Source organism: Chinchilla lanigera, unplaced genomic scaffold (genome assembly GCF_000276665.1).
Source record: "Chinchilla lanigera isolate Chin_1 unplaced genomic scaffold, ChiLan1.0 scaffold00039, whole genome shotgun sequence".
Classification (NCBI taxonomy): domain Eukaryota; kingdom Metazoa; phylum Chordata; class Mammalia; order Rodentia; family Chinchillidae; genus Chinchilla; species Chinchilla lanigera.
Genome location: NW_004955440.1, coordinates 18,510,577 through 18,518,064, shown reverse-complemented (window position 1 = coordinate 18,518,064; position 7,488 = coordinate 18,510,577). Strand labels below are relative to the sequence as shown.

Genomic DNA, 7,488 nt, shown 5'->3' with positions numbered 1-7,488 from the left:
GGGCCATTTACATTTATAGTTATAACCAATATATATTGATTTATTATTGTCATGTTACTTACTTGCATTGCTGTCCTACTTTTTCTACTTGTTTACTTGCTTGCTCTTCTTGACATTTCTTTTCTACTGTTGTTCTTGAAATTGCGGTCATATTTTTCTCTGTCTAGAATATCTTTTAGTACTCTTTGTAATAGTGGCTTGGCACTCACAAAGTTCTTGAATTGTTCTTTGTTGTGGAAATAGTTTATTTCTCCACTTAATTTGAGAGATAGTTTGGCAGGGTACATCAGTCTTGGTTGGAAGCTATTCTGTCTTAGGACCTGTAATATTTCACTCTAAGCTCTTCTTGATTGGATGGTTTGTGCTGAGAACTCTGCCGTGATTCTGATGGGCTTTTCTTTAGAGGTAATCTGTTTCTTTTCTCTAGCAGCTTTTAATATTCTGTTCTTTTGAGATCTGGGAACTTGACTATTCTTTGTCTGGGTGTAGTTTTATTTTGGTTGTGGTTGTTTGGAGTTTTATATGCCTCATTTATTTGTATATCAGGTTCTGTTTCCATGCTTGGGAAATTTTCTGCTCTTATTTCTGCAAATATTCTTTTTATGTCAGTTGTGTTGCCTCATGCTATTTCACTGACTCCTGTAAGTCGTACATTATTCCTCTTTGCCTCATCTTGCAGCTGTTGAATTGACTTTTCGTGGATCCTTTTTGATTTTACAAGATCCTTTCTTTCACGGTCACTAGCTGCCATGCTGTCTTCACAGTCTGAGATTCTATCTTCAGCTTCATTCAAGCGGTTTTGGTAGCTTTCAATGGTGGCTTTGTTTTCCTGGCAGTCTCTTTGAATCTGGTTCATGAGTTCTAAGTCCTTTCTATATTTTTCATTGAATGCTTCTGACCCTTGCCTTAGTTATTCTGTTTTCTTATTTGTTTCTTCTTCAGATTTTTGAGCATTTCCTTCATTATTATTGTCATTTCATTTTTTGCCTGAGAGATTATTTCTGATCTCATCTCTTCTATGGCCTTATGGAGTTTTTTCTTTACTTCCATTGCAGTCACTTCAGCTCTTTCAGACATGTATTTACCCAGTTCTGCTGTGTGGATGTCTCCTGGACTTGTTCTGAGTGGGGTGGAATTCTGGGATTGTGTTTTAGTCCTTCATTTTGTCATGTTTGCTACCAGATGCAGGAAGTTAAGTTTCCCTCTTCAGTAGCTGCACAGCAAAGGCCACTAGTGTCCCTAGTTTTCCTGTTGGTAAGGTTTGCCCGAGTGGCCTCTGAGAAGCGCTACATAGTCTCAGGTTTTCCACCAGTTGTTGATTTGTGTCTAGTTATCCCTGGTCTCAGATGCGGGTATTGGTGTCAGCTGATGGCCGACTGTCTGATCCAGCGTCCCCTTGCAGTTCAGGGCACATGCGTGGCCTAAACTCGGGTTGCAAAAGTGTGACAATTCTGATCCAGTGGACTTATGTCCCCAGGCAGTTCAGGGTACAGGCAAAACCCAGACACAAACTGCAGGGTTGACAGTTTGTGAACTACCTGATTCTGTGTCTCCAGTCAGTTGAGGACACATACAGGAACCAGATGCAGGCCAGACAGGCAGCAATCACAGGCTGTTCATGCCTGTGACCCCCGAGGGGATCCGGGTGAAAGTAAAGCATGAACTCGAACTGTGGGAGCAGCAGCTCCCGGAACACTTGCACACTCGGCACAGGGCACACGCGGGAAGGGGGCTACACACACCCCAGCCAGAGAAGTCCTTGGGGCTTCTGACAGGACCTCCTGTCTGCTGCAGGTGCAGGGAGGGCAGAGACTCAGTCTGTAATGACAGCGGGATCCTGGGTCACCTGCTCTGCCATCAGGAAGTAGATGGGCAATACCCGGCTCTCTCCACGAGTTTCAGCTGGGAACAGTGGTGGTGTGAGTAAAGCATGGACTTGAGCGGCGGAACCAGCAGCTCTTGGAGCACTCGCTCACTCACCTCCTTTGCTTCTAATGTCAAGTCTGGTTTAAATGTCACCTTAATCCTACTATCCCATTCAGAGCTTCCTCCCCTCACCCTGCCCTCCTCATCCCCTTATCTTGAACCATTTTGCGCAGCTGTTTTTATACATCTTCTTAAGTGTACATATATTTAACTATTATTGTGTTTGTGTGTCTTTACCTACCTCAAACCCCTTCTTAGCTTATAAACTAATATTCACAAAGGCAGGAATTTTTGTCTGTTCTCTTCACTGATCTGCAGTGTCTAGATTACCTGACATATGGTAAACACTCCAGATATCCAAAGTTGTTAATTAAATCAGCGACAGGAATAATGAAGACATTAACAATGTTAGGCAGATCCCTCCTCTGTGCAGCACAAGAGCAAGAGCAGGTCAGAGACACAGCCACTGGTCCAGAGATATCAAAGGGTAGCTAAGAAGTCCATGGAGCAGAGGAAGTGAACAAGGTCAAACAGTTAAGGCAGCAGAATTTGCTGATATTTTTAATAGAAACTGCCAGAAAAGAAATCTAGGACAGAAAGGATTCAAACAGCTGTGTGAAAGATTTTATTGCTTTTTAATCTAGAATATCTCTCATATACCTGCTAGTCAGCCACAGCCTCTCACAGGCATTGCCTCTGGCGTAAAGACCCATCAGTCGTCCTGTAATCATCATCTCTCACTTCCTGATGCTCCGTGAAGTGACGTCTTCCCTAAAAGGACAAAGGACTCTGAGAGAGAATCTTTTAGAGAACTGTAAACCTTAGCTCCCATCACTATCTTTAGAACTAGCAACTTCCAAAGACAAGGTTCTGCTTTTAGCAAAGACATCTACTACATTTATAGTCAGTTCATGGAGTGGGAACAGATTTTAACCACTCTCTTGGATTTCCTTGGAATTATGCTGGTCTTATCTAGATATCTCCCTCTGAAATGGTGGCTTTTCTACTCTGGACATGTGCTTCTCTCTCTTTTCCTTGCATGGGTTAGAGAACACATTTCTGCTGTCACCTTTTCTCTTCCTCATTCATATGTTCATGGCTCACATTCAGCTGGTGAGCAAAAGCAGTATTACCTGAATGCCAAATCTTCCTGTCAAATGAACACAAACTGCTATTTCCCATACATAGATGCAAAGGCAAGAGGAAAGGATGTACTTTCTAGTATCTAGCCTCTGTACTAGTATCTAGTTCCTAGTATCTGCTGGATACTAGGATGTATCCAGCAACCACAACATGTTACTTCTCTTTATAGGAATTACTCTATGTCAGCTATACAAGGAATTCTCACCAAAAAATGGAGTATGTTACAGCCCCTCAGATAGACTATAAGCTCCTTGAATATGTGACCATGTTTTTCTTGCTAACGACCATGTTTTTCTTGCTTCTTCTCATTCCTGTGGCTAACAAGATGTTTGACTCAGAAAAGGTGCTCAGTGAATATTTTTGAATACATGAATGAATCTAATGAAGTCAGTATAGTTACCCTTACCTATAAATCTGTCCAAATCCCAATTCTATATCCAGCCTCCCTGGCTGTATTTAACTCACAAGGCCAGGTCTCACAAGTAGTTGGCACATTCTTCATACAAACAGAGTGATTATCAGATACTCAGTTAATATGGAGCAACACTATGCTGTGTCAGCTTGATTTAATTTGACCCTGGCTTAGAATTTAGTAAAACATTATTTTAAATGCCAGACCAGCTTGTTTTCAGATGGTTCACTGAAGATGAAATTCAAGATTCTGTACTGAAGAGCATTTTCATAAATCTACCACGTTCTGAAACCACATGCTTTCCTGTAACATCTCTGTCAAGTTGTAGGTCATGAAAACACTTTGTGAATTCATCGTAATTCCCATTATTCCATTAGGTATAACTTAGACAACAGATCTGCATCTTTTTCTCAGCTTGAATTCTCTTGTAGGATACCGCTGACACACAGCTTTCTAGTCAGGTGTGACTGTCGATGCCTGACCACTTTCTCACTGATTCATTTTTTAAGTTATACTAAAATATTTATTTTGGTCATGAGCTCACTCACAGACTGCTCAAAACTAAAATAAATCAATATCACTATTTAATTATTCAAACTAACTGATATCACTTCACAGCCTTAGAGATTTTTGCAGTAAAATAATGAAACATGATAAAACCTTTAAACATCATCTTTAGCAAACATATCAACCTCCTCTTATTACAAAAATCCTACTGATGAATCTTTGAGGGCTATTTGACTTAAGTGTAATTATTCAAACAAGAAAGCACTAGTGAAAAGTGAGATTAACCCCTTCAGATATGAAAAAATAATTTGTGCACTAGCTTTTTAAAATAACTTAAATGTCCATAAAATTATCACGTGTCAACAATCGTATAAAAAAGCCTTGTTTATTCTTTTTAAATAATTTCTTAACTATTTTATAAACCTTTTTCTTCCTTTAGAACTTTAAAATCAAGTTAATTAAAAGCACCATTAGAGACTTCATTATAATTATTACCCTGAGGTTATAAACTCACTGAAGCATAGGTATATTTACCATATTTAGGTCATCTAAACCAGAGACATGTTATGCCTCTCTTCTTGAGTATTTTTTGAATCCTTTCAGACAGATTTTTATCCTCTTTAAAATATGTACCATGAATATTTTGGTTAACTTTATTTCTACATATTTTAAGGTTTTGGTACTACGGTGAATAAGTTCTTCTCATTCATATATAAACATACAAGAAACCAAGGAAGTTATATTTGAACTCCATAACTCAGCAGGTCAATTCCAACGCAGAAGCTGTCTTTTTAATCATATTAGAAGATGGTGAGCCTCAAAAAAATATTCAAGGACTTTCTCATCAAAAACATGAGGCCTAATGACATTTAATTTGAAGCAAGCAATGATAAGAGAGAAACAAATGCATTATAAGACAAATGAATGAGAAAAAAACTTACAATCTCACAAAACACACAGTTGTGCAGGGCCCATCTTACTGCACTAGATCTTTCAGAGCTGAGACAGAGAATAGAAGAAAACTATTCCAGCAACAGCTGCCAGAAATATCATGAGTCACATGCAGAGACACCGGCTTTAAGATCTCAATTTTGTTACCTCCCCAAACCCTGTGCTGACACCTGTAAACTGCTGAGTTTATCACTGCAAACAAGAAACTGCAATTATAGTCTCAAACAGATTACAGAAGAGTAAAATAGGTGACTTTCTACTAAAAATGAGATTTTTGGATTGGTAACGGACTATATCTGTGGTTAAAAACTGCGATTTTCTGAGTTTTCATAGAAACGGAACCACTTGTAAGACATATCCTCTTTATGTGCCCTATGCCTCCATCTTTTCCCATCTAGCTTTGAAAGTTACAGCTTCTATCTAGGGAGTTCACTGAGAGCCCAGGCATTTTCGACTCTTGTGAGATGGAGCAGGCACTTCACAGAGCTCCAAGAATAGTTTGTCCTAGTTAAGAAACGCCAGATGGAACAGTTAATGCCTTGCCTTGCCTCATCTGTACGGTCAGCGTGGCACAACTGCTACTTTCTGTCAAAACCAGAAAAGTCTTCACCTCTGTGCAAAGGAGAAGAGACACATTTTTAAGTCTTCACTCTCAAGCACAGCTGCACCGTGCCCCGAGCCCGGTCTCAGCGGTGCTCCCATCCCTGGGCACAGCACCCGACAACCGCAGCTTAAAGGAGAGGAACTATTTTGGTTCACGGTGTCACAAGTGTCAGTCCATGCTTATCCCACTCACACGCAAAATGCCGTGGCAGAAGAGGACAGCAGAGGGAAAGCTGCTTACACTACGGCGCCAGGAAGCGGAGAGGACGAAACGAACTGGAAAGAAAGCTACGCCTTCCCAGGTTGTAGTCCCAGTGACCCGCCTCTCCAGGCCAGGACCCGTATCCTAAAACTGCATTCAGCGGCGGATACCTCACAAGATTCATCCGCTGGTGGACACAGCACCCCCATGACCCAGTCTCCTTCCAAGAGTCCCTCCTTTGACCACATAAGGTTTTGGGGGGACCCTCGGTATCTAACACTAACAGCTCAAACCCAGAGTCAGTTACAGTGACATAATCAGAGCGGGTAATTATTGAACAAATTAATTTTTGAAAAGGGATTTAGATTACGGTGTTTGACTTATATTGAGATTTCAGAGCTAAATTATCTACAAAAACTAAAAGAAGGGAAAATGAAATGTACCAAATCTATTCTAAGAATTGATATCACTGAGTTTTCTGATAGCAACAATCACATAAAGGAAAAATTTAGAAATCGATCACTTTCATTGTCCACCATAAACTACAAGTTCCTCCGTCTACTAAATGTATCCTGACTATGCCTGCATTCAATTTTCACCACTGCTTAAGAAAGAAGTAACCAAACTGACCTTCACTGGGGATATATGGGCTAAAGGGGGATATGTTTAAAAGATATGAATGTGGGTATTATTTTTTTAAAAGCCTATAATAGATTGTATCTCAAATAAAGGCCCAGTTTTCTGTCTTCCGGAGGTCATTAAGATGACATTTAAAATAATAGAAGAAAGGCCTTCCTTCATTAAGATTTCCCCATAGAACTTGATATTATCAGTTGAACTGTTTTAGCTGGCCCTCTCTGAGTCTGCTATCTCTGCTACTTCCTACTTAGGAGGTTCCCTGGAGAGAAGTTCCCCTACAGCGAGGGAGAAACTGCAATCCGAAACCCACTTATTTATCACAAAGTGCCAACACTGAAGTTAAACCTGAATATTGAGGTTTTAGGTTAGAAAAAATAACTCTCGGTTAACTTCGTTTGTCTTGAAAGAAAAACACAATAACACAGACGCCGTAGGTTCACCGCAGCCTGCCTCAATCATTTGCTGAATCAGCATTTTGTAATCAAGAAGGCGATAGTCAAATTACAGGAAAATAAAAGGGTGACTCATTATCAGAAAATTTTAGGAGTTTCATACTTTAGAATACTTAGCCAAATTGAAGGTGTTAGAATCAGGGTTTAGTACAGTTTCTACCCCAGAAAGCTGATTCCATCTTACAAATAGAGGTAAGTTAAGCACATGCTCTCAGAATACAAGAGCTAGTCAACAATTTCATGTGCCTTCTAGTGAAACCAATGTGCCATAAGTTTTCCTCTTCTACAGAGTCTCTCTCCTGCTGCCAAAAGTTAGACAGTCAAGTAGCTCAAGGAGTGCATTACTTCAGCTTTTTAAAAAGTTACTTGAAGGAGAAAAGATCTAGATCAATCCAGTTTTCCCTTCTTGCACAGACATGCTGATGAGAACAAAGCTGATGAGACATCACAAGCCATACAGAAACAGAAGAGATGCCAAACTGTGACTCTTCATAAATTGGATAAGTCACTGAAAGTTAACTATATCTCTAAGGCATTACTTTCAGACAAAATGTCATTCTTAAATTTTTTTAAATTATTCTCTTACTCTAGATGGCTCTAGAGATATTTGTAGACTCAGTTTGATCATTGTGTTATGTACCAACTCTTTATGT

The 7,488-nt window shown here is 39.8% G+C and overlaps 1 long non-coding RNA gene across 1 annotated transcript in view; it reads right to left on the bottom strand.

Moving 5' to 3' along the window:
- Positions 1-2,659, bottom strand: part of LOC102010413 — an 8,573-nt gene extending 5,914 nt beyond the window's left edge. The window contains exon 1 of the long non-coding RNA XR_262044.1: positions 2,587-2,659. This is a non-coding gene — a long non-coding RNA (uncharacterized LOC102010413). The remainder of the gene's footprint in view (positions 1-2,586) is intronic.
- Positions 2,660-7,488: the final 4,829 nt, after the last annotated feature.